General features: G+C 39.4%; 1 protein-coding gene across 1 annotated transcript in view; it reads right to left on the bottom strand.

The window, feature by feature from the left end:
* Positions 1 to 17,891, bottom strand: part of HHAT (hedgehog acyltransferase) — a 1,153,474-nt gene that overhangs the window by 1,042,611 nt on the left and 92,972 nt on the right. The window lies entirely within an intron of this gene.

Genomic DNA, 17,891 nt, shown 5'->3' with positions numbered 1-17,891 from the left:
GGGCAGTAACTGAAAGCTAACTTTTTTACACATAACTTACTCTGGTGAGCTGAGGAAGTTGTGAGGTAAAATATCTTTCTTTTTTTACATTGAGATTCTTAGGTGATATTTTCCTGTCAGCTTTTTACAGTTATGCTACTTTACTTTCAAGTGAGTGAGAAATCAGTGCTCATTCCTCAGGAGTGAGCACAATGTTGTTATCTATATGGCTGGCACACATGAACTAGAACAGTCTAGCTGTGAAAACTGCCAAAATGCACTGAGATAAGATGAAGCCTTCAAGGGCTTAGAAATGAGCATATGAGCCTACCTAGGTTTAGTTTTTAAAAAAACATAATTTATGTAAGAACTTACCTGATAAATTCATTTCTTTCATATTAGCAAGAGTCCATGAGCTAGTGACGTATGGGATATACATTCCTACCAGGAGGGGCAAAGTTTTCCATACCTCAAAATGGCTATAAATACACCCCTCACCACACCCACAAATCAGTTTAACGCATAGCCAAGAAGTGGGGTGATAAGAAAAAAGTGCTAAAGCATAAAAAAATAAGGAATTGGAATAATTGTGCTTTATACAAAAAAATCATAACCACCACAAAAAAAGGGTGGGCCTCATGGACTCTTGCTAATATGAAAGAAATGAATTTATCAGGTAAGTTCTTACATAAATTATGTTTTCTTTCATGTAATTAGCAAGAGTCCATGAGCTAGTGACGTATGGGATAATAAATACCCAAGATGTGGAGCTTCCACGCAAGAGTCACTAGAGAGGGAGGGATAAAATAAAGACAGCCAATTCCGCTGAAAATAATCCACACCCAAAACAAAGTTTAAATCTTATAATGAAAAAAAATTAAATTATAAGCAGAAGAATCAAACAAACAGCTGCCTGTACTTTTCTACCAAAAACTGCTTCAGAAGAAGAAAACACATCAAAATGGTAGAATTTAGTAAAAGTATGCAAAGAAGACCAAGTTGCTGCTTTGCAAATCTGATCAACCGAAGTTTAATTCCTAAACGCCCAGGAAGTAGAAACTGACCTAGTAGAATGAGCTGTAATCCTTTGAGGCGGAGTTTTACCTGACTCGACATAAGCATGATGAATCAAAGACTTTAACCAAGACGCCAAAGAAATGGCAGAGGCCTTCTGACCTTTCCTAGAACCGGAAAAGATAACAAATAGACTGGAAGTCTTTCGGAAATTTTTAGTAGCTTCAACATAATATTTCAAAGCTCTAACTACATCCAAAGAATGCAACGATCTTTCCTTAGAATTCTTAGGATTAGGGCACAATGAAGGAACCACAATTTCTCTACTAATGTTGTTAGAATTCACAACCTTAGGTAAAAATTTAAAAGAAGTTCGCAACACCGCCTTATCCTGATGAAAAATCAGAAAAGGAGACTCACAAGAAAGAGCAGATAATTCAGAAACTCTTCTAGCAGAAGAGATGGCCAAAAGAAACAAAACTTTCCAAGAAAGTAATTTAATGTCCAGCGAATGCATAGGTTCAAACGGAGGAGCTTGAAGAGCCCCCAGAACCAAATTCAAACTCCAAAGAAGAGAAATAAACTTAATAACAGGTTTTATACGAACCAAAGCTTGTACAAAACACTGAATATCAGGACGACTAGCAATCTTTCTGTGGAAAAGAACAGAAAGAGCAGAGATTTGTCCTTTCAATGAACTTTCAGACAAACCTTTATCCAAACCATCCTGAAGAAACTGTAAAATTCTAGGAATTCTAAAAGAATGCCAAGAAAAATGATGAGAAAAACACCAAGAAATGTAAATCTTCCAGACTCGATAATATATCTTCCTAGATACAGATTTACGAGCCTGTAACATAGTATTAATCACAGAGTCAGAGAAACCTCTATGACTGAGAATCAAGCGTTCTATCTCCATACCTTCAAATTTAAGGATTTGAGATCCTGATGTAAAAAAGGACCTTGCGATAGAAGGTCTGGTCTTAATGGAAGAGTCCACGGTTGGCAAGTGGCCATCCGGACAAGATCCGCATACCAAAACCTGTGAGGCCATGCTGGAGCCACCAGCAGAACAAACGAGCACTTCATTAGAATCTTGGAAATCACTCTTGGAAGAAGAACTAGAGGCGGAAAGATATAGGCAGGATGATACTTCCAAGGAAGTGACAATGCATCCACTGCCTCCGCCTGAGGATCCCTGGATCTGGACAGATACCTGGGAAGTTTCTTTTTTAGATGAGAAGCCATCAGATCTATTTCTGGAAGTCCACACATTTGAACAATCTGAAGAAATACCTCTGGGTGAAGAGACCATTCGCCCGGATGTAACGTTTGGCGACTGAGATAATCCGCTTCCCAATTGTCTATACCTGGGATGTGAACAGCAGAAATTAGACAGGAGCTGGATTCCGCCCATACCAGTATTCGAGATACTTCTTTCATAGCCAGAGGACTGTGAGTCCCTCCTTGATGATTGACATATGCCACGGTTGTGACATTGTCCGTCTGAAAACAAATAAACAACTCTCTCTTTAGAAGAGGCCATGAATGAAGAGCTCTGAAAATTGCACGGAGTTCCAAAATGTTGATTGGTAACCTCACCTCCTGAGATTCCCAAACCCCTTGTGCTGTCAGAGACCCCCAAACAGCTCCCCAACCTGTCAGACTTGCATCTGTTGAAATCACAGTCCAGGTCGGAAGAACAAAAGAAGCCCCCTGAACTAAACGATGGTGGTCTATCCACCACGTCAGTGAGTGTCGTACAATCGGTTTTAAAGATATTAATTGAGATATCTTTGTATAATCCCTGCACCACTGGTTCAGCATACAGAGCTGAAGAGGTCGCATGTGAAAACGAGCAAAGGGGATCGCGTCCGATGCAGCAGTCATAAGACCTAGAATTTCCATGCATAAGGCTATCGAAGGGAATGATTGAGACTGAAGGTTTCGACAAGCTGAAACCAATTTTAGACGTCTCTTGTCTGTCAGAGACAGAGTCATGGACACTGAATCTATCTGGAAACCTAAAAAGGTTACCCTTGTCTGAGGAATCAATGAACTTTTTGGTAAATTGATCCTCCAACCATGTTCTCGAAGAAACAATACAAGTCGATTTGTATGAGATTCTGCTAAATGTGAAGACTGAGCAAGTACCAAGATATCGTCCAAATAAAGAAATACCACAATACCCTGTTCTCTGATTAGACAGAAGGGCACCGAGAACCTTTGTAAAAATCCTTGGAGCTGTTGCTAGGCCAAACGGCAGCGCCACAAACTGGTAATGCTTGTCTAGGAAAGAGAATCTCAGAAACTGATAGTGATCTGGATGAATCGGAATATGCAGATATGCATCCTGTAAATCTATTGTGGACATATAATGCCCTTGCTGAACAAAAGGCAGAATAGTCCTTATAGTTACCATTTTGAATGTTGGTATCCTTACTTAATGATTCAATATTTTTAAATCCAAAACTGGTCTGAAGGAATTCTCCTTCTTTGGTACAATGAAGAGATTTGAGTAAAACCCCAGCCCCTGTTCCAGAACTGGAACTGGCATAATTACTCCAGCCAACTCTAGATCTGAAACACATTTCAGAAATGCTTGAGCCTTCACTGGATTTACTGGGACACGGGAAAGAAAAAAATCTTCTTGCAGGAGGCCTTATCTTGAAGCCTATTCTGTACCCTTGTGAAAAAATGTTCTGAATCCAAAGATTGTGAATCGAATTGATCCAAATTTCTTTGAAAAATCGTAATCTGCCCCCTACCAGCTGGGCTGGAATGAGGGCCGCACCTTCATGTTGACTTGGGAGCTGGCTTTGGCTTTCTAAAAGGCTTGGATTTATTCCAGACTGGAGATGGTTTCCAAACTGATACCGCTCCTGTAGGGGAAGGATCAGGCTTTTGTTCCTTATTGTGACGAAAGGAACGAAAACGATTAGTAGACCTAAATTTACCTTTAGATTTTTTATCCTGTGGTAAAAAAGTTCCTTTCCCCCCAGTAACAGTTGAAATAATGGAATCCAACTGTGAACCAAATAATTTATTACCCTGGAAAGAAAGGGAAAGCAAAGTTGACTTGGAAGACATATCAGCATTCCACGTTTTAAGCCATAAAGCTCTTCTAGCTAAAATAGCTAGAGACATATACCTGACATCAACCCTAATGATATCAAAGATGGCATCACAAATAAAATTATTAGCATGTTGAAGAAGATTAACAATGCTATGAGAATTATGATCTGTTACTTGTTGCGCTAAAGCTTCCAACCAAAAAGTTGAAGCTGCAGCAACATCTGCTAAAGATATAGCAGGTCTAAGAAGATTACCTGAACATAAGTAAGCTTTTCTTAGAAAGGATCAATTTTCCTATCTAAAGGATCCTTAAAGGAAGTACTATCTGCCGTAGGAATAGTAGTACGTTTAGCAAGAATAGAGATAGCCCCATCAACCTTAGGGATTTTGTCCCAAAACTCTAATCTGTCAGATGGCACAGGATATAATTGCTTAAAACATTTAGAAGGAGTAAATGAATTACCCAAATTATTCCATTCCCTGGAAATTACTTCAGAAATAGCATCAGGGACAGGAAAAACTTCTGGAATAACTACAGGAGATTTAAAAACCTTATTTAAACGTTTAGATTTAGTATCAAGAGGACCAGATTCCTCTATTTCTAATGCAATTAAGACTTCTTTAAGTAAAGAACGAATTAATTCCATTTTGAATAAATATGAAGATTTATCAGCATCAACCTCTGAAACAGAATCCTCTGAACCAGAGGAATCATTATCAGAATCATGATGCTCATTTAAAAATTCATCTGAAAAATGAGAAGTTTTAAAAGACCTTTTACGTTTACTAGAAGGAGGAATAACAGACATAGCCTTCTTAATGGATTTAGAAACAAAATCTCTTATGTTAACAGGAACACTCTGAGTATTAGATGTTGATGGAACAGCAACAGGTAATGTAACATTACTAAAGGAAATATTATCTGCATTAACAAGTTTGTCATGACATTCATTACAAACAACAGCTGGAGGAACAGATACCACAAGTTTACAGCAAATACACTTAACTTTGGTAGATCCAGCATCAGGCAGCGATTTTCCAGAAGTATCTTCTGATTCAGGGTCAATCTGAGACATCTTGCAATATGTAATAGAAAAAACAACATATAAAACAAAATTGATCAAATTCCTTAAATGACAGTTTCAGGAATGGGAAAAATGCCAGTGAACAAGCTTCTAGCAACCAGAAGCAAATAAACAATGAGACTTAAATAATGTGGAGCCAATAATGACGCCCATATTTTTTAGCGCCAAAAAAGACGCCCAACATTATTTGGCGCCTAAATGCTTTTAGCGCCAAAAATGACGCCACATCCGGTAACGCCAACACTTTTGGCGCAAAAACGTCAAAAATGACGCAACTTCCGGTGACAAGTATGACACCGGAAATAACAAAGAAAATTTTTTTGCGCAAAAAAAGTCCGCGCCAAGAATGACGCAATAAAATGAAGCATTTTCAGCCCCCGCGAGCCTAACAGCCCACAGGGAAAAAAGTCAAATTTTAAGGTAAGAAAAAAATTGATTATTCAAATGCATTATCCCAAATAATGAAACTGACTGTCTGAAATAAGGAATATTGAACATCCTGAATCAAGGCAAATAAATGTTTAAACACAAATATTTAGAACTTTATATAAAAGTGCCCAACCATAGCTTAGAGTGTCACAAAAATAAGACTTACTTACCCCAGGACACTCATCTACATGTAGTAGAAAGCCAAACCAGTACTGAAACGAGAATCAGTAGAGGTAATGGTATACATAAGAGTATATCGTCGATCTGAAAAGGGAGTTAAGAGATGAATCTCTACGACCGATAACAGAGAACCTATGAAATAGACCCCGTAGAAGGAGATCATTGAATTCAAATAGGCAATACTCTCTTCACATCCCTCTGACATTCACTGCACGCTGAGAGGAAAACCGGGCTCCAACCTGCTGCGGAGCGCATATCAACGTAGAATCTAGCACAAACTTACTTCACCACCTCCACGGGAGGCAAAGTTTGTAAAACTGATTTGTGGGTGTGGTGAGGGGTGTATTTATAGGCATTTTGAGGTTTGGGAAACTTTGCCCCTCCTGGTAGGAATGTATATCCCATACGTCACTAGCTCATGGACTCTTGCTAATTACATGAAAGAAAATACCAAGACAACAAAGCAAATTTGATGATAAAAGTAAATAGGAAAGTTGTTTACAATTACATGCCTTATCTGAATCATGTGTTTAATTTTGACTAGACTGTCCCTTTAAAGTGCAAGTAAAGCATGGCAAATGGAATAAGTATAGAGATGGCCTTGACAAAAGTAGTGTCAAATCATTGGAAGATACTTTGGGACATATTTATCAAGCTCCGTAAAGACCGCTGCTCCATAACCTGTCTGCCTGCTCTGAGGCGGCGGACAGAAATCAACCCAATCGAATACGATCGGGTATTGCACCAGCAGTTCACAAGAACTGCTGGTGTAATGATAAATGCCGAGTGTATGCTGTCGGCATTTATCAATGTGCAGAGGACATGATCCGCAATATCGGATCATGTCCGCTCGCTCCTTCATAAATAGGCCCCTTTATGTGAAATAAAGAGCACATAATTATATATATCAAGTGGCTGAGTCTTCACTAATCAAAACACATTAATGGATGTAGTTCTCATCAGTGCTTTTCCAGATGCTCGCTAATGATGACAATGCAGCTATAGGAATTCCTGTTCCAGTGGCATTCCTGTAGTAATCCTGGAGTAATATATGTTTGAGAAAATACATTTAAAGGATTTGCAGCTCTGTTACACACCTGAAAAAAATCTATTTTAATCCGTTTAAATGCATCCCTTAGAAACACACACTTTGTAACACACAGGCACTGCACATGCTGCTTTGCAAAAAAAATATATTGATGGTTATGAATTTATATAAACCCTAAATCAGTGATAATTATTTTATTTCATTTGCCAATATATTTATAACCTCTTTTTTTTTTTTTGGGGGGGGGGGCGGTTTCTTACACACTTTAAAAATTAAAATATTGCAAGTGGTCAGAACAAAGATGAGAATTTAAAATGGATTCAACCTCAAATTCATCCACATCATTTACTCAATTATCAGGAAGAAAAAGGTAAAATGTAGGGGTGTACATTTAGATGCCTCTGTATCATTCGGATGCTTCAGTAGGCAGACGCTCTCCGCATTCGGGTCTTTTAGGGGCCATATTTATTCTTGTGAAAGTACAACAAACTAAGATCTAAATTTGCACAGACCTTAGTGTGTTGCACTTTCACAAGAAGAAATGCTGCTCAGAAAAGACCTGAATACGGCGAGCAGTGCCTTATTCCACATTCGGATGCTACTGAAGCATCCAAATGTACACTCTTAATAAAATGTATAAGACACATAAGGGTCGATTTATCAAATGTCGGGCGGACATGATCCGCTGTAGGGGAATCAAGTCCGCCCGACATCAATAAATGCCACCAACATACGCTGTCAGCATTTATTATCTGATCAGGATAATTGCAGTCCGCCCCCTACGACCACTGCTTGTTAAGTTATGTTTCCGCAGAAACAGTAGCATACGCTGTATGGTAAATCTACCCCACAGGGTTTCTTAGGAGATACATGAAATAGAAAGGTGCACACTAAGAGCATAAGACAACTGCTATTTAAATGTAACAAGGTTAATCTGAGCAAAAACTGAATGAGGTCTAATAAAACAATCAGCAAGCTCCTGGGTAGTACATGACAGATGAACACAGAAAACAAGGTCATCTGGGACATTCAGCAGAGAATTTCTTATGAACTTGAAAAGCCAATAAAGTTTAATGAATAGTCCAAAAATAACAGGAAATAATTTGTAAATTGGGTTCAGTCTCAGGAACTGGAAAGGAACATGAAATATCCGGATGAAGATGAGGATGAAATCAATAGTTGAAATAAGGTCACTGTTCAGTAGAAGAATGATGAGCATTATCGTAGGCAAATTCAGCCACAGGTAGAAAGTGCTTTAATTTTGAATAAATATATAAAGTATGAAAAAGTAAAAAAAATATACATACTAGAAATGGATGTACACACTTAATCTAGCCATTAGAGAATGAAAACCAATAGAAAGAGAAACTTTGATCTGGAGAAGTCAGAAAAACTCATCCCAAAAAGGAAGCAAACTGAACTCCCCAATCTGAGATAATTTGCAAGGAAACCTGTCAAGGAATAGGAAAGTCAGTAATAAACTGATAGAGCATGTCATTTTTAGATACTTTTAAATTCACTTCTATTTTCAAACGTACTTTGCTCTCTTGGTATCAGTTGTTGAAAAAGAATATGTGCATATCCTAAACTACTGTGTGCTAGCTGTTAATTGGTACCTGCACACATTTGTCTCTTGTGACTGGCTCACTAGATATGTTCAGCCAGCTCTCAGTAATGCAATATTGCAACTTCAGCAAATGATACCAAGAGAATGAAGCAAATTTGATAATAGAAGTAAATTGGAAAGTTGTTTAAAATTTCATTTTCTTTCCGAATCACAAAAGAACATTTTTTAGTTTTATGGAATAATGAAGATGCAGCTTTGTAAAACAATTATAATTTTTACATTCCTGAGGGGGGCAAATTATCAATAAAATCTCTTTAAAAAAATAGTCCAGTGTTCATGTAGACAAGCCAAAAAGAAAAAGTAAATTTATGCTTACCTGATAAATTAATTTCTTCTACGATATGACGAGTCCACGGATTTCATCCATACTTGTGGGATTTATCCTCCTGCTAACAGGAAGTGGCAAAGAGCACCACCTCCAGTCATTCGACCGAAGTTAGGAAGAGAAAGGAAAAGCCAAAGGTGCAGAGGTGACTGAAGTTTACAAAAAATATATATAATCTAAATCTGTCTTAAAAATAACAGGGTGGGCCGTGGACTCGTCATATCATAGAAGAAATTAATTTATCAGGTAAGCATAAATTTACTTTTCTTCTACAAGATATGACGAGTCCACGGATTTCATCCTTACTTGTGGGATACAATACCAAAGCTACAGGACACGGATGAAAGGGAGGGACAAGACAGGAACCTAAACGGAAGGCACCACTGCTTGAAGAACCTTTCTCCCAAAACCAGCCTCAGAAGAAGCAAAAGTATCAAATTTGGAAAAAAGTGTGAAGAGACGACCAAGTTGCAGCCTTGCAAATCTGTTCAACAGAAGCATCGTTTTTAAATACCCATGAGGAAGCCACAGCCCTAGTAGAATGAGCCGTAATTCTTTCAGGAGTCTGCTGTCCAGCAGTCTCATACGCCAGACGGATGATACTCTTCAGACAAAAAGAAAGAGAGGTAGCCGTAGCTTTCTGACCCCTACGCTTTCCAGAAAAAACAATGAATAAATAAGATGATTGACGGAAATCCTTAGTCGCCTGCAAGTAAAACTTCAAGGCACGGACCACGTCCAGGTTATGCAACATACGCTCCTTCTTAGAAGAAGGGTTAGGACATAATGAAGGAACAACGATTTCCTGATTAATATTCTTATTAGAAACAACCTTAGGAAGAAAACCAGGTTTGGTACGTAAAACCACCTTATCAGAATGGAAGATAAGGCGAATCACATTGTAACGCTGAGAGCTCAGAAACTCTACGAGCAGAAGAAATAGCAACCAAAAACAAAACTTTCCAAGATAACAGCTTAATATCTATGGAATGCATGGGTTCAAACGGAACCCCTTGAAGAACATTAAGAACTAAATTCAAACTCCAGGGTGGAGCAATTGGTCTAAACACAGGCTTAATTCTGTTTAAAGCCTGACAAAAAGACTGAACGTCTGGAACATCTGCCAAACGTTTGTGTAGCAAAATTGACAAAGCAGAAATTTGTCCCTTTCAGGAACTCGCTAATAACCCTTTCTCCAATCCTTCTTGGAGAAAAGGCAGAATCCTGGGAATCCTAACCTTAATCCATGAGTAGCCCTTGGATTCACACCAAAAAAGATATTTACGCCATATCTTATGATAGATCTTTCAAGTGACAGGCTTACGTGCCTGAATCAAAGTATCAATGACCGAATCAGAGAATCCCCGCTTAGATAAAATCAAGCAGTCAGCTGCAGAGAAATTAGATTTGGATGTTGGAAAGGACCTTGAATGAGAAGGTCCTGTCTCACTGGAAGTTTCCACGGAGGCAGAGAGGACATGTCCACTAGATCTGCATACCAAGTCCTGCGTGGCCACGCAGGAGCGATTAGAATTACTGAAGCTCTCTCCTGTTTGATCCAAGCAATCACCCGGGGAAGGAGAGGAAAGGGTGGAAACACATAAGCTAGGTTGAAAGACCAAGGCACTGCCAAGGCATCTATTAGTTCGGCCTGAGGATCCCTCGACCTGTATCCGTATCTTGGGAGCTTGGCATTCTGATGAGATGCCATCAGATCCATTTCCGGTCTGCCCCATCGGCGAATCAGAGAGGCAAATACCTCCGGATGGAGTTCCTACTCCCCCGGATGAAAAACCTGTCTGCTTAAAAAGTCCGCTTCCCAGTTGTCCACTCCTGGGATGTAGATTGCTGACAGATGACAAGAGTGGGTCTCCGCCCATCGAATTATCTTGGATACTTCTGTCATCGCTAAGGAACTCCTCGTTCCTCCCTGATGATTGATGTAAGCCACAGTCGTGATGTTGTCCGACTGGAATCTGATGAATTTGGCCGAAGCCAATTGAGGCCACGCCTGAAGCGCATTGAATATTGCTCTCAATTCCAGAATATTGATTGGAAGTAGAGACTCCAACTGAGTCCATACACCCTGAGCCTTCAGAAAATTCCAGACTGCTTCCCAGCCTAGTAGACTGGCGTCCGTTGTCACTATCACCTACAAGGGTCTGCGGAAACATGTCCCGTGGGACAGATGATCCGGCGATAACCACCAAAGAAGAGAGTTTCTGGTCTCTTGATCCAGATTTATCGGAGGAGATAAATTTGTATAGCCCCCATTCCACTGTACGAGCATGCACAGTTGCAGTGGTCTGAGATGAAACCGAGCAAACGGAATGATGTCCATTGCCACTGATGGCCGAGGATTGGACTGAAGGGCTCGACAAGTATTTAGAATTTTTGACCTTCTGACCTCCGTCAGAAAAATCTTCATTGCTATAGAATCTATCAGAGTTCCCAAGAAGGGAACCCTTGTCTGTGGAATTAGTGAACTCTTTTCTAGATTCACCTTCCAACCATGAGTTCTCAGAAAGGACAACACTGTGTCTGCGTGAGACTTTGTTAGATGTCGATGCCTGAATCAAGATATCGTCCAGATAAGGCGCCACTGCTATGCCCCGCGGCCTGAGAACCGCCAGAAGGGACCCTAGAAACTTTGTGAAGATCCTGGGTGCTGTGGCCAACAAAGGGAAGAGCCACAAACTGAAAATGTTTGTCCAAGAAGGCAAACCTTGGGTACTGATGATGATCCTTGTGAATAGGAATATGAAGGTATGCATCCTTCAAGTCCACGGTAGTCATATATTGACCCTCCTGGGTCATTGGTAAAATTGTTCAGATAGTCTCCATCTTGAACGATGGGACTCTGAGAAACTTGTTTAGACTTTTGAGATCTAAAATGGGTCTGAAAGTTGCCTCTTTTTTGGGAACCACGAAAAGATTTGATTAAAACCCCATCCCCTGTTCCAGTCTTGGAACGGGACAAATTACTCCCATAGTAGAGAGGTCATTTACACAACGTAAGAACGCCTCTCTTTTTATCTGGTCTACAGACAATCGTGAAAGAAGAAATCTCCCCCCCTTGGGAGAAATTCTTTGAATTCCAGTTGATACCCGTGGGTCACAATTTCCAGTGCCCAGGGGTCCTGAACATCTCTTGCCCAAGCCTGGGCAAAGAGAGAAAGCCTGCCCCCTACTAGATACGGTCCCGGATCGGGGTCCACCCCTTCATGCTGTCTTGGTAGCAGCAGCGGGCTTCTTGGGTTGTTTACCCTTGTTCCAAGCTTGGTTGTGTCTCCAGACGGACTTGGCCTGACAAAATTCCCTTCCTGCTTTGTGGAGGAAGAGGAAGAAGAGGGTACTCCTTTAAAGTTCCGAATGGAATGAAAATTATTTTGTAAGGCCCTTTCAGTACAAGAGGTACACAAAGTAAGAGGGGGTTCCACAATGGCTTCTAAACACATAGAACAAGGAGTTTCCTCAAGTTCAGACATGTTAAACAGACTAGCAATAGCCACAATAGTCGTTAATCACCTTATTTACTGATTCAACATTTTTTTGAAAAAAATGTACTGCGCCTTTAAGAAATAAAAGCGCAACAATTTTTCTGAACTGCACTAAAAACGATTTTTATCACTAAAAAATTATATAAAACAGTTCAATTTTGCCAAAAATTATTGCACCCTTTAAGCAAAGGTTAAATCACCCTTTAAAGAGACATTTTAATTCGAAAATAAACTTTAACAATGAAAACAGCCCCTGCACCTCGCCACAGCTCTGCTGTGGCGCCTACCTGCCCTCGGGGTACTCAAAATTGACTCGACAACGATCCGGTGACTGGAAAACAACTTTAGGCCCCACCGGAGCTAATGCCTGCTGCCTTCTAGTGAGAGAAAACTGCGCGTCTGAGTGCGCGAAATAGGCCACGCCCATCATGGACGTCGCATCAACAGTCTGCCTAACCACATGGGAAGCGGTTTGAAATAAGTCATGTGGTCCCCTACACTCACAATCATATCACACATAACTGCAGCCATTCTGACCCCTTCAATATTAAATATATAAGTGTCAAAGCTGCCTCTCCCAGTGTCAAGCCCCAATATAGAGATACATAACCGTAGTATCAATATGCATAAAAACAGGAATTTCAGTAACACCCTCAACCATATAGGTCTACTGCTTACCCCTTCCCTTACAGGGAAAAATGTCAGCCAGTTCTGATATAACAAGTCTCCTCAGAAATAAAAGACTAAACATACCTCAATGCTGCTTGTAGCATGACACTGTTCTCCACACTGAAGATTTCTCTTGCACTATCTTCAGAAGCTCTGTGGGAACCAGAATGGATCTTAGTAACGTCTGCTAAGATTATCAACCTCAGGGCAGAAAAAATTCTTCATTCCTTAATCCATTTCTCCCTGAGGAAAATAGTACTCACCGGTACCATTTTAAAATAAAAAAATTCTTGATTGAAGAATCTAAAACTAACATCTCACTTTACCTCTTCCTATTACTAACACAGGCAAACAGAATAACTGGAGGTGGAGGGAAGGGAGGAGCTATATATACAGCTCTGCTGTGGTGCTCTTTGCCACTTCCTGTTAGCAGGAGGATAAATCCCACAAGTAAGGATGAAATCCGTGGACTCATCATATCTTGTAGAAGAAAATGATACTTGGCACACAGAGGACAGTTGACAATGTATTCCTTAAACTCCAACATCCAAAACCAGGTGTTGTGTCTTAAGGGGACTGTAGACACCTTGAGATTTTAATATAAAATGTTTAGTTATAATAGAAACTCTACGAGAAATAGATAAATTCATTTGGGCTGGAGTTAAACCAAGAATACCCCGCTCCACTTTAAATCTCAGTAAAGAGGAGGGTGGGTTAGGGGTCCCTAACTTGTTAAATTATTATTATACCAACCCTTTAGCCCAGATAGAAGCTTGAAGCCAGAATAAACACTGTAAACCCTGGGTTCATATTGAAGCTTCAATAATTCATAATCCGCTCATCTGAGATGTAGCCTGGGTCCCCAGGGTCATGCATCAAGCGTACTCTAATCCTCTGATAGCGGAGTCATTAAAGATTTGGGACAGAGTCCTGAGCACCTTTAAATGCATCTCTGGGCATATATCCCCCCCTCACACCCCTCCTTAAAGGGACAGTAAACACTAAAAATGTTATTGTTTAAAAAGATAGATAATCCCTTTATTTACCATTAACCAGTTTTGCTTAACCAACACTGTTATATAAATACTGTCAAATGCATTCAGATAAGAGGCAGCCTTTAAGGGCTTATAAATTATCATATGAGCCTACCTAGGTTTAGCTTTCAAGTAAGAATACTAAGAGAACAAAGCAAATTTGATGATAAAAGTAAAATTGGAAAGTTGTTTAAAATTGCACGCCTTATCTGAATCATAAAATTTTTATTTAGATTTTTACTGTCTCTTTAACAACCCATTCTACATTCACGACACTATCAATAGATCACCTGTAATAGCAGGACCAGTGCATTTATTGCTACACAACGGGCTTCTTAAAAACATAGAGAGAAATAGGCTATCGTTTCATACCTGGATCTCTTATTTTCAGGTTCGAAATTTCCTCTTACTAGAGCAGTCACTCCTTTTGAAAAAATATGTTCCTCAATAGAAATTTCTAAAAGACACATCTCTATTACATATAAACTATTACTGAGGTCTGGGCATGTTCAATTTCCATCTTTTATAAATAAATGAGAGATGAGCTGGAACAATGATTGGATAAGGCTGACTGGAACAAATGCTGTTTGAGTGTTCAAAATTCATCATTCTCAGCAGCTGTAGTTGAGACAAATTATAAGATTTTTGCCAAGATGGTACCTCCCCTCTTGCATCTGCATAAAATATACCCCTCCGCTTTACCTAAATGTTGGAGGTTATGTAGTAGGATAGGCTCACTCTCACATATCTGGTGACATTGCCCTCAGATAACTATTTTGGGATTACACATTATATTACTAGGCTTATAGGAAGTGAATTATGCTAAGAACCCTCAACTGTCCAATTAAAGGGATACTAACCCCTCATTTTTTCTTTCATGATTCAGATAGAGTATGCAATTTTAAGCAACTTTCTAATTTACTCCTAATATCAATTTTTCTTTGTTCTCATGTTATCTTGATTTGAAAAAGCAGTAATAAAAGGTTAGGAGCCGGCCCATTTTTTAGTTCAACACCTTGGTAGAGCTGCTGATTGGTTTGCTACATTTAGCCACAAATCAGCAAGTGCTACCCATGTGCTGAACAAAAAATGGTCTGGCTCTAAAGCTTACAGTACTGCTTTTTTAAATCAAGATAGCATGAGAACAAAGAAAAATTGATAATAGGAGTAAATTAGAAAGGTGCTTAAAATCTCATGCTCTATCTGAATCATGAAATAAAAAAAATGGGTTTACTATCCCTTTAAACAAATTGCCCCACATTGGCTGTAAGTATAGAAAAAAGCTCTTTCAATACATGCTTCATAGCCCTACAAGACTAATTCCACGTTATTGGAAGAAAGCTCAAGCACTTACCATAGACCAATGGGTAAACAATGTGGATCTCATTTTGTCTCTAGAAAAGATATACCATAGTTATGAGTCAGACAACTTTTTAAATGTAGTCTTCATATGAGATCAGAAATAGTTTCTCACGACTACACTCCAACATTTCATTATACACCAAAAGTATTGTTATTGTTTAAAAAGATAGCTAATGCCTTTACTAACCATTCCACCGCTTTGCACAACCAACATTGTTATATTAAAGGGACACTGAACCCAATTTTTTTTCTTTCGTGATTCAGATAGAACATGCAATTTTAAGCAACTTTCAAATTTACTCCTATTATCAATTTTTCTTTGTTCTCTTGCTATCTTTTTCAAATAAAGGCATCAAAGCTTTTTTTTGTTCAGAACGCAGGACATCACTTTTTTTATTGGTGGATGAATTTATCCACCAATCAGCAAGGACAACCCAGGTTGTTCACCAAAAATGGGCCGGCATCTAAACTTACATTCTTGCATTTCAAATAAAGATACCAAAAGAATGAAGAAAATTTGATAATAGGAGAAAATTAGAAAGTTGCTTAAAAATTCATGCTGTATCTGAATCACAAAAGAAAAAAACATAGGTTCAGTGTCCCTTTAACACACTTTATAACATTTAAACCTCTAAATTTCTGCCTGTTTCTAAGTCACTACAGACAGCTTTTTATCATATTTTTTTTTATTAGCTTTTCACAACAGACTGCTAGTTCATGTGTGTTATATAGCTACCAAACAGCAAGCACTACCCAGGATGCTAAAACAAAAATGGTCTGACTCCTAAGCTTACATTCCTGCTTTTTCAAATAAAAATACCAAGAGAATAAAGGAAAATTGATATTAGGTGTAAATTAGAAAGTTGCATGCTGTATCTGAATCATGAAAGAAAATACATTGTGTTTAATATCCCTTTAATACTATTATTTTTGAAGATTTGCTTTTGGTTTCCAAATCCTGTTTTCCATCTGTTCTTTTTACCTTTTTCCCTGTTTGTATTAATATAAACTATGATGTATGTTTGATGTTGTATAATGTTGTGATCTTCCTGCTTATTTTATTGCAACATATTATATTTCACTTAAAAATGTTTAGTTATTGCAAATTTCATTATTTATTTTGCAACCTTCCCATAAAATTTAGCTCTGAAATTTGTGGCTACTTTTAATCTCTGCAGACTTCTCACAGTGAACACTGCTACATATGTTTCCCTAATTGGCTTTAAAGGAATAGTAAACCCCCCCCCCCAAAAAAAAAAAAAAATATGATTCAGATAGAACATACCATTTTAAACAACTTTCCAATTTAATTCTATTATCAAATTTTCTTCATTCTCATGTTATCCATTGCTGAAGGGACAGCATTGCACTACTGACAGGAAGCTGAAAATATCTATTTAGCCAATCACAAGAGACAAATGTGTGCAGGCACCAATTAGCAGCAGCTAATGTGCGGCAGTGGATATGTGCGTATTCATTTTTTAACAAGGGATATTAAGAGAACAAAGCACATTTAAAAATAGAAGTAAATTTAAAAGTGTCTTAAAAGGACATTCTCTATCTGAATCATGCAAGTTTAACTTTGACTTTGCTATCCCTTTAACAGATAACAACCGCAAAACAATTCACTTTATACTAGCAAAATGACTAAAGCCTGGATTCGCTCCTCCAAATAAGGCAAATTATGGGTGGATTTTTATTTGTTCAGAAATAAATGCTACAAACATAATGTGAACTTAATTTAAAAATGTTTAGACTTGGCTGATATGTTATTCTATAGCAAGACAACAGAAATATCCTATATAATAAAAGGCCAGGTATGTTTGTCAGATGCAGTCATGCGCAGTAGAGACTGCAGAGGACAAACATACCTGGCCTTGAGCAGCAGAGTAGTGCGCACTGCGGAAGCTGCATGGTGGGGCGTGGCCGGGCGTGCCGTGATGGGGGCGTGACCGGCAGGCGTGGTGCGGGCGTGGCCTCGTGGGAGTGCGCGTGAGGGGCGTGGCCGGCGGGAGAGAGGTGGGAGAGACCAAAAGAGAGGAGGGAAAGAGAGAAAGCGAGCAAAAGAGGGGGGAAGAGGGGGGAAGAGAGAGAGAGAGAGAGAGAGCGCGCAAAAGAGAGGGGAAAGAGAGGAAAAGAGGGGAGAGAGAGCAAAAGAGAGGAGGGAGAGAGAGAGAGCAAAAGAGGGGGGGAGAGAGAGCAAAGGAGGGGGAGAGAGAGAGAGAGAGCAAAAGAGGGGGGAGAGAGCAAAAGAGAGGGGGAGAGAGAGAGCAAAAGAGGGGGGAGAGAGCAAAAGAGGGGGGAGAGAGCAAAAGAGGGGGAGAGAGAGAGCAAAAGAGAGCGGAGAGAGAGAGCAAAAGAGAGGGGAAGAGAGAGAGAGAGAGAGAGCAAAAGAGAGGAGAGAGAGAGCAAAAGAGAGCGGAGAGAGAGAGCAAAAGAGAGGGGAAGAGAGAGAGAGAGAGAGAGCAAAAGAGAGGAGAGAGAGAGCAAAAGAGGGGGGAGAGAGCAAAAGAGGGGGGGAGAGAGCAAAAGAGGGGGAGAGAGAGCAAAAGAGGGGGAGAGAG

This window comes from Bombina bombina, chromosome 4, assembly GCF_027579735.1.
Source record: "Bombina bombina isolate aBomBom1 chromosome 4, aBomBom1.pri, whole genome shotgun sequence".
Taxonomy (NCBI): Eukaryota; Metazoa; Chordata; class Amphibia; order Anura; family Bombinatoridae; genus Bombina; species Bombina bombina.
Note: the sequence above shows the minus strand (reverse complement) of the source record. Positions and strands in the feature narration are given on the sequence as shown.